General features: G+C 40.3%; 1 protein-coding gene across 6 annotated transcripts in view; it reads left to right on the top strand.

The window, feature by feature from the left end:
- Nucleotides 1-24,000, top strand: part of LOC128689689 (trafficking kinesin-binding protein milt-like) — a 406,769-nt gene that overhangs the window by 91,257 nt on the left and 291,512 nt on the right. Inside the window, exon 1 of one of the 6 annotated variants that reach the window (XM_070087578.1) lies at nucleotides 23,292-23,359. The exons of 2 other annotated variants lie outside the window; for them this stretch is intronic. The gene's annotated coding sequence lies outside the window, so the exon portion shown is untranslated. Of the gene's footprint in view, nucleotides 1-23,291; nucleotides 23,420-24,000 lie in introns of those variants that run through there. 3 more of the 6 variants (XM_070087580.1, XM_070087576.1, XM_070087577.1) reach the window with 3 other exon arrangements.

Raw genomic sequence — 24,000 nt, 5'->3', positions numbered from 1 at the left:
TCAAAACTGCTTTTGATGAAACAAGATTCAATTATATTCCTGTCGACCATGGACTTGCTTGATACTACTTTCTCAACTTTTTGAAAATCAATTGGATGGTTAAAATCTCTTACATGAATAAATAGAGCATTGGAATCTTGTCCAGTTCTAATACTATATTTATGTTGTTTTATTCTTAGTTCGAGATTTTTACCAGTTTGACCGTAATAAACTTTATCGCAACTTTTACAAGGAATCTTATAGACACATCCATCAGCATTTTGGGGGGAATTCTTTATTAAAAGTTTTTTTTTACTGTATCAAGATTTTTTAATACAACTTTAATATTAAAAGTCTTAAGAAGAGAAGGCATATCAACCAAGTTTTCATGTTGGTTCTCCCTTACCACGTCCTCTTAGACTCCAGGCATTGTACTTCCCACCTTTCTTTTTTTTCTGTTGTCTAAGGTTCGAACCTTCATGGGGGAGGAGGTGCCTTGATGCTGGTTAAAGGCTCTTAATCAAAGGAATTGCAGCTGCCTTTTCCTAGAATCAAGCCTGGTCTCCCTCAGGCTTCGAGAGTTGCGCTTCCCACTGATTAGAATCATACATTATGTGTTGCATACATATCTTCCTTATTGTAAGGTTCATGACTGTCAGATTGCTTGTGAGGTGTTGAGAGCCTCAGGTGTGTGCCACCTCTGTCTCTGTGGACATTATCAGTTATAATGTTTTGGTGACTTATTAAAGTTGGAGAGAGAGAGAGAGGGAAGAGGTTAGTGAGAGGTCAAGGTGTGTGTTTGTGTGTGTGTATGTGTGTGTGTATGTGTGTGTGTGTGTGTGTGTGTGTGTGTGCGTGTGCGTGTGCGCGTGTGCGTGTGCGCGCGCGCTTTATAACCCATTTGTAAGTACTTGTTTGCTTGTTTGTAGGTATATGAATAGAGCGATGCTTGTGGTGTACCGTCTTCAGTAAATATTACACACACACACACACACACACACACACACACACACACACACACACACACACACACGTATCCCTCAGCTGTCACTCAGAAAGCCAATCCCTCTCCCACAGGTATGCTGAGTTAATCGGGGTATTTCAAGGCATCGGAATTACAAGATAACGTAGTTAAGTTGCCAGGTAAGGTAACGTTACTGTGTTGTCAGGTAAGCATGATGTCACAGGGTAACGTTATTATGTTGTCAGGTAAGCACGCTTTGGACAAGGTAATTCTGTCAGCCCAACTAAAAGATCCGAGAGTAATCTGGTCTTCTACGTTCGGTAGGTAGTACTGCTATCAGATAAATAAGGCAGTGCTAGCCTTGTAAGATAACTCTGGCAAAGCCAGGGTGTTATCTATCCAACTAAACAAGATATTGTAAAAAAAAATAACACTAAGGTTCTCAAGTATGTATGATGTGGCAAATGGAGAGATTTAAGGAAATAGTAACTTACAGAATTCCAAGTGAATGGAGGAAAGTGTTTTTTTTTTTTGGGGGGGGGGGATTTACTGTGCTGTTGGAGTGCGAGCAAGGTAATATTTCTGAAGGGATTTGGGGGAAGAGATGGTGAGCGTTGAAGGTGGGAAAATGCAGTGCCTGAAGTCTGGAGTATTAACCAGAAGTTTTTGTATGGATTAGTCACTCCGGAGCGTCAGTAACCCAAGAAAGCCAAGCAGTGTGCATGTTTCCATAACAGCTAACTAACTCCTAGGTCTCTATTTGCTGCTAGGTAATGAGGGCACAGGGGGTATTTGGAGACATGCCTATACGTCCTGCCTCGTTCAGGGTTCGACCCTGGGATCTCTTGGTTGTGAGCGCAGCGCTCCTTCACTGAGCTGCTTGTATGAGTGACTCGAATGTTGATGTTGGCGCCCTTCTGGAAAGACAGCTATGGAATGTATGATGATGAATATGTTTCTTTTTATGAGTCACCCGCCACCTCTCTCTCTCTCTCTCTCTCTCTCTCTCTCTCTCTCTCTCTCTCTCTCTCTCTCTCTCTCTCTCTCTCTCTCTCTCTCTCTCTCTCTCTCTCTCTCTCTTTCTCTCTCTCTCTCTCTCACTCTCAGGCAGAGCTGTGGAAATGGGAGGAAACGAGGTGGTTGGTCGGCCAGGTGTGAACGTTAATGAACTGACATGCGTGACTGAGGGAGGGGGACTGGGAAATGGGTTAAAAATGGTGGGTGTCGGAAATGGGTGGAGAAGGAACGAAAGGGTGGAATGGAAATGGTGAAAATCAGGAGAGGAATTGGGGAGAGAGGAGGGATAGAAATGGGGAGAGAAGCGATAGAAATGGGGAGAGGAGGGATGGAAATGGGAAGAGGAAGGATGGAAATGGGGAGAGGAGGGATGGAAATGAGGAGAGGAGGGATGGAAATGGGGAGAGGAGGGTTGGAAATGAAGAGAGGAGTGATGGAATTGGGGAAAGAGAGATAGAAAAAAATTGCAAGGAGTAGGAAAGGGGAAAGGTGCGTTGCTCCCAATGGTTAGTTGGGTGTGTGGTCTGCACGAGGTTCTAGTCTCCATCCCTGTAGACCGATGGTCTGGACTCCATCTAGCCTCGTTCGATCACACTGCTGTGTTCCTTCCTCTAGCACGCATCTGGATGGATGTTGAGTGCAGCTATGTGTAGCTGAGTGCTCCATCTAGCTTGATTCCATCACACAGCAGCTGGGTTCCTCCCTCTAGACCGCTCCCTCACTTCTGATAGCTGCAGCTTCATCGAGCTTTTTTTTTATAGCGAAGCCTCTAGCTTCTCTCCAGGTAACTGCTTCTCTTTGTGCTCTCTCTCTCTCTCTCTCTCTCTCTCTCTCTCTCTCTCTCTCTCTCTCTCTCTCTCTCTCTCTCTCTCTCTCTCTCTCTCTCTCTCTCATAGGGAAAAAATAACTAAGAGGGGCGCTTTCAGTGTTAAGCATTGGTTAATGTGGGGGAGTTAAGACAAAAGTGGTTATTTGTAGGTTAGCTGTAGTCGCTTCCGGGGGTCACCGCCCCCGCGGCTTGGTCCCAGACCAGAACACCTGTTTGCTGGCATGATTGGTCAAGCCCACCGGATGTGAAATAGGAATGTGTGAGCAGGACGAGGTAATTTTTTTAGAAAGAGAGAGAGAGAGAGAGAGAGAGAGAGAGAGCGAGCTAAGGAGGTGCTGGTATAGCCTGGACACTGACGTGAGCCGGATCACGTACACATTTCTCCCGTGTCTTGTGGTTGTGGCCGTGAGTCTTAGTGCTGCTATGGTTGAGAATGTCGCTGTGGTTGTGAATATCGATGTGCATAAACGTTGCTTTGGCTGTACCCGCCCGTAGCCTGCGCAAATTCCCAGAGAGGTCTACACTTGATATAAACTTATCAGTGAACAGCAACTTTGGGCCTAGATCTGTAGGCGTCATATACATATGTATGTCAATATTTCCCGATCCTTTACACATATAAAGGGATTTTTCTTCAAAATTCTAGGGGAAGGAAAAATGGGCAGGTCCACCTCAGAGGTCACGACCCTGCCGTAACTGTGGCTCATATTGCTGTAAACAAAAGTGTTGTAATAAATACTAGTACTACTACTAGTACTACTACTACTAGTGCTATTACTAGTACTACTATTAGTGCTAGTACTACTATGACTGGGTCTACCCTAATTCCACACTTTCTTCTTCCTAAGCGAGAAATCGTTTGTGAGTCTTTGAAATGCATGGAGTAACTCTTGTGAGTGCAGGTGTTGAAATCTGGTCCTGGTTTTACTACAGGTGTTCAAGTAGGTGTGTACACGCAGGTGTTTCTGCCGAGTGCATCAGCTGGTAGTGCTCTCATTCGTGGTGCTGTTGCACATATGTTACTGACGTAGCTTCGTGATGTTTTCCGCTCTCCTCATACCTTTCAGACAGTCTTTCTCGCTCCACCAATGATAAACATGCAGACCCGAAGGTTGACTCTTTTTTTTCTTTCTGACATCTCATTGCCAGATGTTTTGTTAATGTGTTTTTTAAGCCAAAGTACTACGCGGGGGTCACTAAAGGCTGCATGTTACCTATTCACCACCACTCAAGAATATGGAACTACAGAGATTAAAGTACACTGTAAGTGCACATACATCAAGAGAGAAATACTCATCAGAATATATATATATATATATATATATATATATATATATATATATATATATATATATCTATATATTCTCCTCTGTAATGATGCTGTGAGGAAACCCAAAGAAACCGCTTCCATCCGCATCTTTGTATTACAGTTTTTCAGGGACGAAGAAATGGGATAAAAGAAGATAGGACTAAAGATGAATTATTTATAAAAAAATAATTTTCGAATAATTGAAATTTAAGATTAGGTGGTTTTAAACTGTAAGATTCTGCTGTTAAAATGCAATATTAAGCGCTGTTAAAATTAATCTTCTCAGCTGACCTGCCACCTGTTTTGTAATTACCTGTAGTGTAATTATATATTTTGTAGGTAGCTTGTGGTAGTTGGGCTCTAGCTCTTGCACCTGCCTTGTATCTTCCGGGTCTACTACTGCGGTTTTACCCTGCTGCTTCCCATTTTTAGTCTAATGAAGTCTCTCTTTATCTCTCTACTCTATATAGTTACTCGGAGGTTGCTTTGTTAAAGAGGAACTTTAAGGTTCTGTCTATAATAGTGAGCCCCGTCTATACTCCGTTTATACTACAGAGTAATTTACATAAGTATTATTCCTCTTGATCTACGCTTCCTCTTGCTGTATTTACACATCCCTTTCTCTGGCAGTTTCGAACTTTATTCTAACGTTCACTTCTGAACTTTCTAAAAGAAGGACATATGAGAGTTCCACACTGGTGCAGTCTACTCGAGGGCTGTAAAAAGCTATTTGAACAAGTCTTATGATAAGTGTTCCGAAGGTTAGTCTCACGTTTGCTAACCTAGTAACACCCTTGACTGTATTTAATGTGTGCTTCGGGCGAAAGGCTAGTTTATGTTAGCTCACTGATCCCTTTGATTGGTTCCCTCAGCTAACTTTCTCGCAGGTAATTCTCTCTAGGATCTTTCCTTGCCGCTTTCTTTTATTACTTGCACCTGGTGGTGGTTGAACTTAAGCAGCCACTTATCCAGTCACTCTTGCACTTGTCGGGCTTCAACCTAAGCAGCCACTTTTCTCGACCAGTCTTTGTCTCTCCAGGATTTCTTGCTGTTTCCTAAAGTATCCTACTGCAGTCAAATACACCTTGGTACTCCTGAAGTCCTGCGCTGCTCTTTGAAGTTCATGATATCCCAGTTGTTCACCACTCACAATTATCATTTTATGATACAGTGTGTGTGTGTGTGTATGTATGTGTGTGCGTGCGTGTGTACTCGCCTAGTTGTACTCACTTAGTTGAGGTTGAAGGGGTTGAGTCCTAGCTCCTGGCCCCGCCTCTTCACTGGTCGCTACTAGGTCACTCTTCCTGAACAGTGAGCTTTATCATACCTCTGCTTAAAGCTATGTATGGATCCTGCCTCCACTACATCGCTTCCCAAACTATTCCATTTCCTGACTACTCTGTGGCTGAAGAAATACTTCCTAACACCCCTGTGATTCATCTGTGTCTTCAACTTCCAACTTTGTCCCCTTGTTGCTGTATCCCATCTCTGGAACATCCTGTCTTTGTCCACCTTGTGTGTGTGTGTATTGTGTCTTTGTGTATGTATGTGTGTGTGCGTGCATGTGTGCGTGTATGCATGTGGCTTAAAGCATTTTTCATGATTATACAATAACGTAGAAGTTTCGAGGTATTGCTTATTGTATTCAAATGTCAAATTATAAATAAATCTGTAAGTAAATAACAATATAATAATAATAATGATAAACATGTACGTGGGCACATAACATTGCATCTTATCCACAAGGTTGTGCGATTATCCTGAATGACATTTCTAGGTCTTTGAAGTAACAGGTGTCTAATGTTCCTGGGCTCTGGGCTGCCTCAAGACGCTCGTCCTTGCTTGTCAACCTGGCCAGATTAAAAATATTTTTTTCCCTTCCAGTACCTTCCATTACCCAGGCGCTGTATGACTTGATCGCTTTCTGTAACACAGTGTTGTCTTGTCAAACTACTCTATGGTGTATTGTTTTTATTTTAAAGAGAAAGTGCATCCGAAAATTGAATAGTAAGTGCTATGAAGGCCGTTCCTCGCAATATTCATTTTTTTTGTTTATTTTATCAACTGCATTTACTCTATAGAGGAGGTCACGTGAGAGGACGAAAATCATGGTCGTAAGAAATGTGCAAAATATCCTCTTAATACGGCGTGATGTCAACATTTTCATGCCCACGTGAAGGGACTAACAATGTTTTATTGTTTATTCTTCTTCATACTTTTCTGGATTTGAATTTGTTCCTGTTTGTTTAAATTTTCTCTTCCCGAGGATCTGTCATTGTAAACATTAAGAGCTTTAGTTCCTTGATACTGATGATTAAATACTGATAATTTATAACTGGAGGAATTATACAATACTAATTGCGAATCTTATGTTAGAGGATTTGATTTTCAAACTTTTGTACAGAAAGTTTCTCGAGTTTACAGTAATTCTGGAGAAGCGTCTACTGTGTTTTAATTAATTTCTAAATGTTATAGCAGCTAAATTAGTTACTGACCAGCCCAGCCTTTGGTGCTGTTAGCACCAACAACCTTGTGTATCTGGCCATCAACCAGGAGGTCCGGTCTGGTTTCAGGCAGCGGGTTGGAGGAGGGGATGATTCGGAAGATTCAGGAAGATTACGTATATAGACTGCAGCGTCAAAGGCTGATCAACTAGTTTGGGAAAAATGTAGTAATGATAACTAGATTTTCACTCGTAGTATGAGTAACACTGCCTAATTCTGTTTTGATACTAATACTCCCACTCAAAGAATGAGTGACAATGTATAGTTACTTCGACCCCTCGGGCAAATTTTACAGCAAAAATCAGCTAGAGAATGTTAGTTTGGCTCTTGCTGCTGTGGCACAGGATTGAGTAGGAGTGAAATGCTGCACGCTGAAGGGTAGATGATACTGTGGTGTGGGTGAGAGCGGGAGTGCCGGGCAGACTGTGTTGGTGGAGTGCGACTTCAGAGGTGCTAGTGGTGAAGAATGAATCATTCAGAGTTCACTTGGTCCGTGGAACCTTTGCTTAGTGGGATTTTTTTTTTTTATTCTTTGTGAGGCGGTAATCCCGCGCTCGTCATTCAGTGCACGGACTGGTGGAAGTCCATTCTCTGTCCACTACCATTCATGATACGGAAATAGATATAAATATTAATGTATGCTTCTTTGTATATATGAATATCCTGGCTGCTAGTTCGTATTAATTTATTTTATTTCAGAGTGTAATTGTTTGCTCGCGTTTTAAGGGTTTGTCTGCAGGGTGATTCTCAACATACAGCAGTACTCAACGCACCATTTGACTTTGATAAAGCCTGCTATTAACAACTCCCCGCTAGTCACTCACACACTGAGTCCTCGCACCAAGGCCAACCATTGTTGTACCAAAAGGAAAACGGGTCGGTGGTTTGCAGAGTTGCACCATCATGACTGATGTGTAATTTATTCTATTTTTTCGGCTGTATTCTTTGCGGCTGGGGTAATGACCTCTTCCAAGTTCATTCAGCAGTTTTTAAACAAAGTCTTTTGTAGTTTTTAAAAGGGGTTTTGTGGTTGGCTATCTATTTTTTTGGGGTGGGGGAGGGGAGGGGGATTTTGCAATTGCCCAAGTCATTGTAGGAACTGATCCTTGCAATGCATGTTCAGGGATACCCAAAATTATTATTGTATTCCTGGCGATGCCTGTTGGCCTTAGAAGAGTGTTGCCATGTGCTCTGCGGTGCGTCAGGTGATATCTGCTGTCTCTAATACTGGGTTGCTATGTACCCTGAGTGTTGGCCTGGCGAAGATACCAGACTTAATTAACACTCTTGTTGTTGTCATCGTATTCTCATTCGTACCAAGTAAAGATAATGCTACCGAGAAGTTGACGCTTATTACTATGAAAGAGCAAGTCACTTACTTGGCATTACTGCGCAAGCAATTACAATAATTGAATTCAGAGAGACCTAGTAAACGGAAAAAACTTTTTATATACTGTAACTATTTATTATATATATATATATATATATATATATATATATATATATATATATATATATATATATATATATATATATATATTTATATTTATTTATTTATAATGTCGTGCCGAATAGGCAGAACTTGCGATCTTGGCTTAAATAGCAACGATCATCTTGCCATATAGGACAAGTGAAAATTTGTGTATGCAACAATTTCGCCAAAATCATTCTGAACCTAACGAAAAAAATGTATTTCACTGTGTTTGTCTAGTATTAAATTATTGTAAACAAATCTAAAATATATTTAGTTGGGTTAGGCTAAAATAAATTGCGCTTTTTATAATAAGGTTAGGTAGGTTTTCTAAGTTCCTTTTGGTGCAAAATTATAAATTTTTACATCAACATTAATAAAAAAATATATCTTTAAATGTATAAGAGAAAATTTTAGAAAGGACTTGATTTTAAATGAGTTCTTGCTAATTGACCAGTTCTACATATTCGGCACGACACACACACACACACACACACACACACACACACACACACACACACACACACACACACACACACACACACACACACACACACACACACACACACACACACACACACATATATATATATGTATATATATGTATATATATACATATATATATATATATATATAAGGGTTGGAGGGAGGGGGTAAAGGAGGTTTTGTGTGCGAGGGGCTTGGACTTCCAGCAGGCATGCGTGAGCGTGTTTGATAGGAGTGAATGGAGACAAATGGTTTTTAATACTTGACGTGCTGTTGGAGTGTGAGCAAAGTAACATTTATGAAGGGATTCAGGGAAACCGGCAGGCCGGACTTGAGTCCTGGAGATGGGAAGTACAGTGCCTGCACTCTGAAGGAGGGGTGTTAATGTTGCAGTTTAAAAACTGTAGTGTAAAGCACCCTTCTGGCAAGACAGTGATGGAGTGAATGATGGTGAAAGTTTTTCTTTTTCGGGCCACCCTGCCTTGGTGGGAATCGGCCGGTGTGATAAAAAAAATAATAAAATAAATATATATATATATATATATATATATATGTATATATGTATATATATGTATATATATATATATGTATATATGTATATATATGTATATATATATATATGTATATATGTATATATATGTATATATATATATATGTATATATGTATATATATGTATATATGTATATATATGTATATATGTATATATATGTATATATGTATATATATGTATATATGTATATATATGTATATATGTATATATATGTATATATGTATATATGTATATATATATATGTATATATGTATATATGTATATATATATATGTATATATATATATATATATATGTATATATGTATATATATACATATATCACTGTCTTGCCAGAAGGGTGCTTTACACTACAATTTTTAAACTGCAACATTAACACCCCTCCTTCAGAGTGCAGGCACTGTACCTCCCATCTCCAGGACTCAAGTCCGGCCTGCCGGTTTCCCTGAACCCCTTCATAAATGTTACTTTGCTCACACTCCAACAGCACGTCAAGTATTAAAAACCATTTGTCTCCATTCACTCCTATCAAACACGCTCACGCATGCCTGCTGGAAGTCCAAGCCCCTCGCACACAAAACCTCCTTTACCCCCTCCCTCCAACCTTTCCTAGGCCGACCCCTACCCCGCCTTCCTTCCACTACAGACTGATACACTCTTGAAGTCACTCTGTTTTGCTCCATTCTCTCTACATGTCCGAACCACCTCAACAACCCTTCTTCAGCCCTCTGGACAACAGTTTTGGTAATCCTGCACCTCCTCCTAACTTCCAAACTACGAATTCTCTGCATTATATTCACACCACACATTGCCCTCAGACATGACATCTCCACTGCCTCGAGCCTTCTCCTCGCTGCAACATTCATCACCCATGCTTCACACCCATATAAGAGCGTTGGTAAAACTATACTCTCATACATTCCCCTCTTTGCCTCCAAGGACAAAGTTCTTTGTCTCCACAGACTCCTAAGTGCACCGCTCACCCTTTTCCCCTCATCAATTCTATGATTCACCTCATCTTTCATAGACCCATCCGCTCACACGTTCACTCCCAAATATCTGAATACATTCACCTCCTCCATACTCTCTCCCTCCAATCTGATATCCAATCTTTCATCACCTAATCTTTTTGTTATCGTCATAACCTTACTCTTTCCTGTATTCACTTTTAATATTCTTCTTTTGCACACCCTACCAAATTCATCCACCAATCTCTGCAACTTCTCTTCAGAATCTCCCAAGAGCACAGTGTCATCAGCAAAGAGCAACTGTGACAACTCCCACTTTATGTGTGATTCTTTATCTTTTAACTCCACACCTCTTGCCAAGACCCTCGCATTTACTTCTCTTACAACCCCATCTATAAATATATTAAACAACCACGGTGACATCACACATCCTTGTCTAAGGCCTACTTTTACTGGGAAATAATTTCCCTCTTTCCTACATACTCTAACTTGAGCCTCACTATCCTCGTAAAAACTCTTCACTGCTTTCAGTAACCTACCTCCTACACCATACACCTGCAACATCTGCCACATTGCCCCCCCTATCCACCCTGTCATACGCCTTTTCCAAATCCATAAATGCCACAAAGACCTCTTTAGCCTTATCTAAATACTGTTCACTTATATGTTTCACTGTAAACACCTGGTCCACACATCCCCTACCTTTCCTAAAGCCTCCTTGTTCATCTGCTATCCTATTCTCAGTCTTACTCTTAATTCTTTCAATAATAACTCTACCATACACTTTACCAGGTATACTCAACAGACTTATCCCCCTATAATTTTTGCACTCTCTTTTGTCCCCTTTGCCTTTATACAAAGGAACTATGCATGCTCTCTGCCAATCCCTAGGTACCTTACCCTCTTCCATACACTTATTAAATAATTGCACCAACCACTCCAAAACTATATCCCCACCTGCTTTTAACATTTCTATCTTTATCCCATCAATCCCAGCTGCCTTACCCACTTTCATTTTACCTACTGCCTCACGAACTTCCCCCACACTCACAACTGGCTCTTCCTCACTCCTACAAGATGTTATTCCTCCTTGCCCTATACACGAAATCACAGCTTCCCTATCTTCATCGACATTTAACAATTCCTCAAAATATTCCCTCCATCTTCCCAATACCTCTAACTCTCCATTTAATAACTCTCCTCTCCTATTTTTAACTGACAAATCCATTTGTTCTCTAGGCTTCCTTAACTTGTTAATCTCACTCCAAAACTTTTTCTTATTTTCAACAAAATTTGTTGATAACATTTCACCCACTCTCTCATTTGCTCTCTTTTTACATTGCTTCACCACTCTCTTAACCTCTCTCCTTTTCTCCATATACTCTTCCCTCCTTGCATCACTTCTACTTTGTAAAAACTTCTCATATGCTAACTTTTTCTCCCTTACTACTCTCTTTACATCATCATTCCACCAATCGCTCCTCTTCCCTCCCGCACCCACTTTCCTGTAACCACAAACTTCTGCTGAACACTCTAACACTACATTTTTAAACCTACCCCCATACCTCTTCGATCCCATTTCCTATGCTCTCATTAGCCCATCTATCCTCCAATAGCTGTTTATATCTTACCCTAACTGCCTCCTCTTTTAGTTTATAAACCTTCACCTCTCTCTTCCCTGATGCTTCTATTCTCCTTGTATCCCATCTACCTTTTACTCTCAGTGTAGCTACAACTAGAAAGTGATCTGATATATCTGTGGCCCCTCTATAAACATGTACATCCTGAAGTCTACTCAACAGTCTTTTATCTACCAATACATAATCCAACAAACTACTGTCATTTCGCCCTACATCATATCTTGTATACTTATTTATCCTCTTTTTCTTAAAATATGTATTACCTATAACTAAACCCCTTTCTATACAAAGTTCAATCAAAGGGCTTCCATTATCATTTACACCTGGCACCTCAAACTTACCTACCACACCCTCTCTAAAAGTTTCTCCTACTTTAGCATTCAGATCCCCTACCACAATGACTCTCTCACTTGGTTCAAAGGCTCCTATACATTCACTTAACATCTCCCAAAATCTCTCTCTCTCCTCTACATTCCTCTCTTCTCCAGGTGCATACACGCTTATTATGACCCACTTTTCGCATCCAACCTTTACTTTAATCCACATAATTCTTGAATTTACACATTCATATTCTCTTTTCTCCTTCCATAACTGATCCTTCAACATTACTGCTACCCCTTCCTTTGCTCTAACTCTCTCAGATACTCCAGATTTAATCCCATTTATTTCCCCCCACCGAAACTCCCCTACCCCCTTCAGCTTTGTTTCGCTTAGGGCCAGGACATCCAACTTCTTTTCATTCATAACATCAGCAATCATCTGTTTCTTGTCATCCGCACTACATCCACGCACATTCAAGCATCCCAGTTTTACAAAAAATTTTCTTCTTCTCTTTTTTAGTAAATGTCTACAGGAGAAGGGGTTACTAGCCCATTGCTCCCAACACTTTAGTCGCCTTATACGACACGCATGGCTTACGGAGGAAAGATTCTTTTCCACTTCCCCATGGACAATAGAAGAAATAAGGAAGAACAAGAGCAATTTAGAAAAAGGGAGAAAAACCTAGATGTATGTATATATATATATGCATGTGCGTGTCTGTGAAGTGTGACCAAAGTGTAAGTAGGAGTAGCAAGATATCCCTGTTATCTAGCGTGTTTATGAGACAGAAAAAGAAACCAGCAATCCTACCATCATGCAAAACAGTTACAGGTTTCTGTTCCACAGTCATCTGGCAGGACGGTAGTACTTCCCTGGGTGGTTGCTGTCTACCAACCTACTACCTATATATATATATATATATATATATAGATATATATATATATATATATATATATATATATATATATATATATATATATATATATATATATATTTGTATATTTCTTTTAAGGTCGAGTAAACATTATCTGGGACTGGCCATGACAAACTGGTGTTCGAGTCTCAGAAAAATACCTTGAATACAGCCTCATCAAAACTGAAAACTATTTAGATACCACCGGAGGGGCACCATTAATTAGCTAGCAGAGTCTTTCTTGTCTTCTGTCTTCCTCCAGTTTATTTCGACTATAACTTAACACCTCATCTGATCGGCATCCAATTCTCAACTCTGGTGCGCTGATAATTGATGAATGCTTCTCCCGATGTGCTTCAAACTTTCAACACTGGTAGGGATAGTGAAGTAAGTATGACAGGTAATGTTACAAGTGGTATATAATATCGACAAGTTGAAGAGTGAGACACACGGGCAACACTAGGAATCCATCATGACGAAACGTTTCGCCTGCGCTGCAGGCTTCATGAGTCGATTACACAGACATCAGCACTGGTGGAGGACGAAACACTGAAGCCTGCAGAGCAGTCGAAACGTTTCGTCATTAAACAGTCATAGTGTTGTCCCATGTTTGTTACTCTTCAGGCATAATGTATTTTGGGTTTAGGCTGTACAGGCGCAAATTTGTTTATTAACTTTGTTAGTAAATTAAGAATTATTGGATTCCGCGCAATAACTGGATAATATCTCTTCTGACAGGCTTCAAACTTTATCCATGGTGATGTGTTTTTCTCGGTAAAAATTTTTCTTGATACAAAGTTGTACAAATTCTAATTTGCTAATTATATTAAAGAAACTGGTTTCTGTGCATAACTGGAGAATGACTCATTTGCTCGGCTTCAGACTTTAAATATTTGTGTATCAAACTTAGGGAAAGGTTTTGAACTGATTTTGGTCCTTGATATTTTCCCAGTTTTATTGCGATCGGCTTCATATCTTCAGCTTTTGTTTATCTAAGAAAAAGGTACGATTTCACGTGTATTGAAATATATGTAGTTTTCTCGTAGATTTCGTTCAATTTGCCTCTTCAGGGATGTAAAGAGTGTGACTAGACAGAAAACAGATAACACAATGTGTACAGAAAGAGGAAGCGAAGTGCGCAAATTATAATCTTTTAAGCTAATCATCTGCCAATATCATAGAACTTGTAGGTAAAGGTTAGATGAATTATCATAGACTTGCTATAATTCATGGCGAACATGACTCACGAAATCGTAATGCCACGATTGTAAACAGCGGTCTGGAGTTTTGAGACTCTCTGATCGCCGGTTCTAACCCCGCCCGTGGTATGGTTTATTCATGGCGAAATTTGTATATATTAGCAAAGACAATATAATTTCCTGACGAAATTTTGTCTTATTACCAGAGACATGGAATAAAATCTGACTACGAATGAAGGAAGGAGCGGTCTAGAAGGTAGTTTCGTCACTCAGTTTCTTTAGGGGCTCAGTGTATTTTAGTAACTGCTTCACGACTCACGAAATCGTAATGACACGATTGCAAACAAATATACCTAGTTGGGCGAATCTTATTGTGGGTAGCTGGTCCAGTGGCTAACGCGACGGTCTGGAGTTTTGAGACTCTCTGATCGCGGGTTCTAGCCCCACCCGTGGTATGGTCTAGTAACTGCTTCATCAGTAAGACGTACTGCTGTGCACGCTGTACTTGGGTCAGCAGGAAGGCTCCGAGGTCCACTCCACCACAAGCTGGCTGGCTGCTCTAAGCACCCAGACCGACGCTAACACGTTGGTCTGGAGTATGGTCTGGTGTGGTATGGTTTGTTTGCAATCGTGTCATTACGATTTCGTGAGTCAGAAATGAGAGCTCAGTGCTTATATAGACATAGGTAAAAATGTAATGTACAGATCACAGAACGGTGGGTCTGTAAACACCTGCTTTGGTGGGGTCCTTGGTAACATTCCTGTAGTGTCAAGAAATATACATAGTTGGGTATAGCTTGTTAGGATGGCAAAGACCAGTGGTTAAGTACACTGGCCTGCGAGATTTAGGCCTCGCCTGCCATGGGTTCGACTCCCCACACGTGTGATTTGTTTGCAATCATGTTCTGACAATTTCGTGAGTCATGTACCATACGAATACTGTTATATTGTCAACACATGTTTGGAGGGATCTAAATGTCTCACTGTCAACAACAGTAAAGAAAAAAAACACAAGGCGTAGAAGAAACATCTATTAAGACAGCGTTGAGCTCTCTGTAGATATTTTATCAATTCGTGACTTGATGAAACTCTACAGAGAGCGAAACGCCTCAAAAAAAAAAAAAAAAAAAACTTTGCAACGTGTTCTTTCATGATAAGTAATTACAACTAAGCCCAAGGTCGACCAAAATGAAGATATACAATTTGCCTGTGGCAAGCACTGTCCTATTGTTTTATGTGAGTGAAACAGAAATTTGAATATACATGTCTACCAGCACAGAAATATTACATTATTATTATTATTATTATTATTATTATTATTATTATTATTATTATTATTATTATTATTATTATTATTACTTTAACACATCGGTCGTTTCCCACCGAGGCAACAGGGTGATCCTATTATTACTGTTATTATTATTTTTATTATAATCTTGGGGATCCGCTAAATCTGTATGGATCAAACGGATCTAGTGGTTTGCATGGGGAATGGGAGGTAGTTTTGATCCAAAGAAAGTTGAAAGGTAGTTCCAGAGAGACGATTGAAACATCCACTGACAGCAGGGCTCTCTCTCCTGATCACTGAAAACTAGATTTTAAATCTGTTAACTAAATAAAAAATATGAGAGATTGTGAAATCTAATCTCACTGCATTAGTTCCAAACTTAAATATGGCTTAATCTAATATCAGCGCGATGATGTGCGCTAAAGTTAGTGAAAATTTCTCAAGAGGTCATGGATGTCGGGTCAATTTGTGCACCAATGACTCTACCTTCAATCACTTTCATTACAGTTGATGAAGGTACGTGATACAGCGCAAACAGCTTGGCCTTGTATGTCTTCAGTAAGAGTTGCTTTTTCAATGTATATATATATATATATATATATATATATATATATATATATATATATATATATATATATATATATATATATATATATATATATAATGTCGTGCCGAATACGTAAAACTGGTCAGTTAGCAAGAACTCATTTAAAATTAAGTCCTTTCTAAAATAATTTTCTCTTATACGTTTAAAGATATATTTTTTCATTAATGTTAATGTAAAAATTTATAATTTTGAACTAAAAGAATCTTAGAAAACTTACCTAACCTTATTATAACAAGAGTAATTTATTTTAGCCTAACCCAACTAAATATATTTTAGATTTGTTTACAATAATTTAATACTAAACAAACATAGTGAAATATATTTTTTTTCGTTATGTTAAGAATGATTTTGGCGAAATTATTCCATACACAAATTTTCGCTTGTCCTATATGGCAAGATGAGCGTTGCTATTTAAGCCAAGATCGCAAGAGAGAGAGAGAGAGAGAGAGAGAGAGAGAACCTCTTAATTCTCTTAACATTGTCTAGATAATCACCTCAGTGCCCTTTATCAGTGCCTAATAAATCCGTTTCACCTCTATAGTTAGAATCAGTCCACGACCCATGACTTGCCCATTGTAATAATTGTATCCAGCCCCTCCTGCCGTAGTGCATAATTCAACACGTCACCCCTTCCTTCCCCACCTTCCACCACTACCTCTCTCCTTATTAATGTTGATACCGTTGTATTATCTTGACTTTCTCTTAGCCTCGCCTCTCTCTCTCTCTATCTCTCTCTTTTCTTCCTGTCCTTCCTTATCACTAACTCCTTCTTTTACACTCCTCTTCCTCCTAATTTGCTCTTCTCCCTGAATCTCTTACTCCACTTTCCATCTATCTCCCCTCCCTCGTAAATTCACCGAACCTCCATAAATACAACCCGTCCATGACACACCGTCCGCTTTGTAACGCATATACCTGCGTCTGTTTCTCACGATTTACGGTTACAGTATTATAAAAACATTATATATATATATATATATATATATATATATATATATATATATATATATATATATATATATATATATATATATCACACATTCAATAACACATTGTACGGTCGTCATGTAAATCGTTGGAAACTTCTCGCTTGTTTTTATTTATTTATTTAGATTATCATTATTACGTAAACATACAAACTTTTACTCATAACTTGAAAACTTCCAGAAGTTTCTGGAGTGTCTTTTCTGGACTGAAATGTTTTCATTTCCAGGATACAACATTTCAGTAGTAGTAGTTTTCTAGCTCATTTACCGTTGGAAGTAATCCATAACAAATAACCCGCACATAAAAGAGAGAAGCTTACGACAACGTTTCGGTCCGACTTGGAGCATTTACAAAGTCACACTAACCAGAAGTGGGGCAGGACGGCTATATATAGACAGGAAGAGGTGGTAGTAGTAGTAGTAGTAGTAGTAGTACAAGAATGGTATATAATACCGACAAGATGAAATTAAGACACATGCGCAACACCCGGGCATCCCTATCGTAGACACATGTAGACACATGTGCGGCGTCTGGTTGTCTTTGTTGTGGACGTTTCGCCATCCAGTGGCTGGCTGGATGGCGAAACGTCTACGATAGGGATGCCCGGGTGTTGCGCATGTGTCTTAATTTCATCTTGTCGGTATTATATACCATTCTTGTACTACTACTACTACTACTACTACTACTACTACTACTACTACTACTACTACTACTACTACTACTACTACTACTACTACCACTACTACCACCACCACCACCACTACCTCTTCCTGCCTATATATAGCCGTCCTGCCCCACTTCTGGTTAGTGTGACTTTGTAAATGGTCGAAGTCGGACCGAAACGTTGTTGTAAGCTTCTCTCTTTTATGTGCGGGTTATTTGTGTATCGTTCCAGTCACGGTATTGTGCCTTTTTTTGTTATTAATCCATAACAGTCGGCAGGGGCAGCAGGGGTATGAGTAAGCTTTCCCAGGTATTGCTGGGTGCCAGGTAATCGAAACCTGGAACACTGCCATTGCTTGTCTGTTACATTCACCAGTGAGCTACGCAACACCTCGTTCACGTGTGCTGTAGGGTTGAGGGGGAAGCATAGATGTGCAGCTGAAAGGCGGCCCAACCATAAATCAGCGGATTGTGGTTGAGGGTCAGGATTTACACTGGCAGCAGCACCAGACTACACAATAGGGTGTGAGGAATCTGGTTATTCTGCTACCTGCAGGTAATATTCCTTGTAGACCTAGAGAAAGAGTGAGAGTGCAGCAAGAGAGCCTTGCACTCCTAGATCACTCATAAAGTGTGAACCTATAACCAGTTTTACACCTCTACTGCTATAATTATTTCGTTAATATCTTCAGGTGAGACTGATTGTTCATTCTACTCTGCATGACACTGAGACGTTTGCATTTAAAACTATATTTTCAAGTATCTTGTATACAAAATAACAGTACAGTGTAAAGGCATAAGTAAATAATAATAATAATAATAATATAATATTATTATTATTATAAACGAAATATTACAATTTGAATTGGTAACAGCAAAAGTAAAATTAAATTAATAACAGTAGCCATGATAATGAAAATACAAAAAAAAATTTAGTAATAACTTTAATTATAGGAATTACAAGACCAAGAAAATAATGTCCTAATTTGCACTGTGTGCAATTGTTATAAAAAGAATATATGATGGCGAGATGACCATAGTGTGTCGCTGTATTAAAGATTGTAATACTGTGTCGCTACATTCAAGATTGTAATATGCAGATCTAGTCCGGTGTCGACATCTTATTAGAACATGTAGCTGAGGCAGAGAAAGTTCATGAAACATGAGGCTAAATTTATTCCAGACTGGAGAAATATAAGTTGTGACATGACTTGTGTAACTTCTGTTCTAGCAGACCTTGTTGTAGACAACCACTCCACGGTATAAACCGAAAAAAACCCCAATCAGGTTCTTATATATCACTTGAGGGAAATGGTACAGCAGGAAGAGTAATGTTCTCCAATGTTTACTTTATAAAGATATCTTGTACAGATGTATTTACAGTCTGTGAGAAACAGTAGCCACAAGTTGGCGATCAGTCTGTATCCTGAATGTAAGTTTATCAACGATAAACTGTGTGTAACTCCTAACATGTCGACTAAGTCCACACAGAACATAAGTTTGCAAAAACCAGCTGGACTCACAGCGACTTAAGTCCACAAATAACCCACAGTAGAATTAAAAGTAAGTGCCCAAGATATAATCGTGTAGAATGTGGTGTGTGTGGCGCTGTTTTATGGATGACCTGAGCAGTTCAGCATCGTGACTCTTCTCAGTTAATAAGGTAAAGGTACTATACAGCATGTTTTACTAACCATACAGACATCTAAGTCCACACAGAACAAAATTTACACGAAATACAAAATGCTACCAGAGGCTAAGTGGGCAGTGGAGGGAATCGTGAAGATACAATTTAGAGGACCCATGTTCCCAGAAACACAGTAACAAAACAGACATAGCCAACAGAACCTAAACCAAACTATGGGCATAATAGCCAGAATCCAGGTCCATGAGTCAACACAGATTATAATTCAAACACATGATGTAGCTCTGAAGCTGAGTCCTCAGTGGCATTGTGTAAGAAATTATTGGCGTGTGTGGTTAAGTGTTTACTGGGTAATGTAGACCCCTACAAATGGAGTAGCAGACAGGAAAAACAGGGAAACCCTATAATGGATCAAGGAATACCTATCAGGACATAGAGTGACCGTTCGGGAATATGGACCAGAATGAACAACAGTAAGAAGCGAGATTCAACAAGAATTGGTATTGGAACCAGTACACTTTTTGGTGTACGTGAAGGACATGCCGGAAACGCGAGTCTGATGTTTAACTGATCGCAGATGCTGTAAAACTAATATTTGCAACATATATGAGGGCCGTCTTGGAGTATGCAGCACCATCACGGAGCCCACACCTGACTAAGCACGTCAAAGTGGAAAAACACAGACGAGACTAGTCCTAGAAGGAATGGGTATGGACAGAAGAACCAGGGAAGACATGACGACATACAAAATACTGAGAAGAATGGATAGGGTAGACAGGGACTGGCTGGCCGAGAGGCGGGAAACATCTATACGAGGGCATCGTTGAAGTTAAAAACACAGATGTGTCAAGGTATGTCAGGATGTATTTCTTCAGTTTTAAGAATCGGTACAATTAGGATATCTAAATTAGGAGAATGTGACCCCAGTGATGGCCATATTAAGAGATAGAGCCAGGAGCTGAGACTCGACCTCTCAGACCACAAGTGAAAACGCGCGCGTGCACACACACACACACACACACACACACACACACACACACACACACACACACACACACACACACACACACACACACACACAGTCTAGCAAGGCAGCTAGAGCAAGAAAACTCTCAAAGCAAACCACAAGCACCAAAAAAAAAAAAAAAAATACGAACACAGCTCAGGTGTAGGTACAATGGGTAAGAAATAGGTAAGAAAGACGTGTGTAGCTAAAGAACTGGTTACCTGACCTCTCTCTCCCCTGTGCACGACTCGACCTGCACGTACACACTTGTACACCTCTCCACCTTTACGTACACATGTACACATATGGCACGTACAAATGTGGTTCTCTCGCACTCATTCACGAACACCTCTCTCTTGAACGTACATACGAATATAACAATTCTCTTACCCGTACACATATACACTTTTCTTGCACGTACACAGGTTCACCTTTCCTGCATACATACCTGTGACGGCTTAGTTTAGTAAGCGCAAGGATCTATACGAGGAGGTGATGGAGGGAACCATCACACAGTTTCAAGATTAGGTATGGTGAGACCTAGAAAACTAAGAACTAATAAAGCAAGCTGATAGTCAAGATGTGGGGCCCAGGAGCTACGATTCCACCCCTGCTGAGCGAGTACGTCTGTATTATACGTAGATACCAACGTAAGGATCACAAATGACGTATATGCCTCTACAACTATCCTGTCTCAGACGCAGAGGACACCGTGATAAAATCATGAGAATGATCATGGTTAGGATGATGGGTTTCATAAGGGTCATTAAGGCGACAGTTCACCTGTATACTAACATTAAAAATACTTTAATCCCTAGGAGAGAGACTAAAGTTAGTACGATATACTGATGGTGGGGATGATAATGGCAGTAGCCGAGTTATTATTTTCTTCATGGGAGAAGTTATCACCTGTAAATAGCTCTTTGGGAATGGAAGGGAGTTGGGAGTAACCCAGTTCTTTGCAACAAGAGCCCTTCGTCAGCATCAAGGAACTCCCTCTTCCCCTGTAAGGAGCGACGATAATGGTTGCCAGACAGTGTCTAGCACGAGGCAGGACGGATGAGTTCAACGCTCACCAATGTAAACATCTCCAGAGACGTCAGAGCTGGGAGTCCCCAGTGGAACTAAGAGGTACCAGGTAAAAACCAGATACACGGTACCGACAGTAATATTTTAAATGTGATGAGTAACCGAGAAGCTGGCGAGTATGACATATGTACATAACTTTCGTGGCCCGGTGGTCTGGTGGCTAAAGCTCCCGCTTCACACACGGAGGGCCCGGGTTCGATTCCCGGCGGGTGGAAATTCCGACACGTTTCCTTACACCTATTGTCCTGTTCACCTAGCAGCAAATAGGTACCTGGGTGTTAGTCGACTGGTGTGGGTCGCATCCTGGGGGACAAGATTAAGGACCCCAATGGAAATAAGTTAGACAGTCCTCGATGACGCACTGACTTTCTTGGGTTATCCTGGGTGGCTAACCCTCCGGGGTTAAAAATCCGAACGAAATCTTATCTTATCTTATCTTATATACAGAAGACTTCATGTCGCAATCAATCATGGTACCTCTCGCACTCTGAGCTAATGACGTGTATAAACACTAGGATTCAAGGCAGGCTTGAAACTTTTCCTAATAATTTTTTTTAAGCATTTAGAGGGGTATGATTTCCTCAAGGAATCTCTTTTGGTATACAAAAGACGTCAGTAGCACAAGAAAAGTGAAACCGCGTTCCAGGTTGAATGAATTTTAATATTCATTCTGGTGCTTACACCCCCCGTCCTCTCCTCCAGGCGTCTGGGTGAATTGTGGGTCTTTAGAGGAAGCCCCTGGCTGGTGCTAACACTTTCAATCACTGTGGATGAACTGTAGGTCTTTGGAGGAAGACCCTGGAATTTGCCTGGCTGGTGCCAACACCTCCATACATCGTGGGTGAACTGTGGGTCTCGAGGGAAATTCCCTAGACTTTACCTGAAGGTGCTAACACCACCATACACCCTGGCTGCACTGTGAGTTTTAGAATCCACCTCAAGCGGGTGCTAATACCCAGTGGGAGGTACCTCAGGCCTCCTGCTCGTCCTAACACCCGAAGTTATCGTGAGTGAACTGGAGATGTAGCTGGAGTATAAGAACAAAACAAATGAACAATGCGATAGGCCTACTGCCCTATGCTAGGCAGGTTCTTAAACTAATTTTCACTTAAATATTTGTTCAGCCTATTTCTAAAGCTACTCATGCTGGTAGCAGATTGTTTTCTATGCGCTTTTCAAGTTTGAATTTATTCAGCTGAAATCCATTTTTTTTAGTTTATATTTTGGTTAAATATTCTTCGTTTAAGCCTGTCTTCTAATTGTATAATTAATCGTATCTCCCAGCATTCAACGTCTTTCAATAGTAAGTTCATGATTCTCACGCCATTTCCATACGTACACTTCCTTCAACAGCGGAATAAGCTGTGATGGACTGCTCAGCGCTGGTGCTAACACCTTGTTGAGTTGTGGAGGCTCTGTCTGACTGATATAAGCTCGAAATACGAAAGGAATGTATTAGGACGTATCTGATATGAGATGGTACCACATTTGTATGTGGGTCTTAGTTTCCAGTTGTCAAAGATTCTTGTCGATAGGTAATTTGTCTTTTTCTTAGTGTGTGTGTGAGCCTGCGTGTGCTTGCTTGCATGTGAGGTGGGCAGACTGCTGGAAACTTCAAGCGAGACTCCAGTTTTTTCATCTAAAACGAAATTTAGCCCAGCAGACCTTTCCTACGCCTCACTAGTAACAATAGGTCTCGATTACAAACACCTTTCAGTAACCCTTTACTTATGCTGGAGATGATCTTAGTGGCAGCTGCAAAGTCAAAAGATGCATTTGAATTGACTATGTCAAGCGAAGTGGCAACTGCGGTAGGTGAACCAAGACTATATAAGCTCGGCGCGGCAGGTCGCGCCAAGCTGTTTGATGCGATCAGTTGCAGCGGCGGTGTTTGCTTGTTGGAGTGAGACAGTGCAATAATACGTGTAATTCGGAAATACGTGTAATACGAAGTGTAATATTGTGCATACAGAGACAAATTGAAGGTGCGATCTGAGTGAAAGTGCAAAGAAAATGAAATAATTCTGCATTATCGATGGACTGGAAATACCGAGAAATGCACAGGTCGTACAACCTTCGTGGAAACTGGAGGAGAAAGAGAAAAAAATTACAAGGGGAAGTACCTGGCAACTCCGAAGCCCCATGTGTTCTAATAGCCTGCTTGTGTGTGTGTGTATGTGTATATGTACTCACCTACTTGTGGTTGCAGGGGTCGATTCATAGCTCCTGGCCCCGCCTCTTCGCTGATCGCTAGTGTGTGTGTATCTGTCAGAAAAACTTTTCGAAGGACATTGCCTGCTTCTTTGAGTGCATATAAAGGTGTGTGTGTGTGTGTGTGTAGCTAGATGAAGGACATTTGGCAGGTCCAAGGTTTATCTAACAGTGATAAAGGTATACAGAGTTATTTGATCTTACAGAGACATGAGTGTAGTATAATGCTCGAGCCTGCTGACCCTGGATCCACTCATTATGTCATTACACTCCTCATGTTCTTATCACAAATGAGGTTATTATTAGGTACCTCAAGTGGTATTCATATTTTTTCTATGTTACTATATGATAACGT

Source organism: Cherax quadricarinatus, chromosome 22 (assembly GCF_038502225.1).
Source record: "Cherax quadricarinatus isolate ZL_2023a chromosome 22, ASM3850222v1, whole genome shotgun sequence".
Classification (NCBI taxonomy): domain Eukaryota; kingdom Metazoa; phylum Arthropoda; class Malacostraca; order Decapoda; family Parastacidae; genus Cherax; species Cherax quadricarinatus.
The sequence above is the reverse complement of the archived record's forward strand: the minus strand, read 5'-3'. Positions and strand labels throughout refer to the sequence as shown.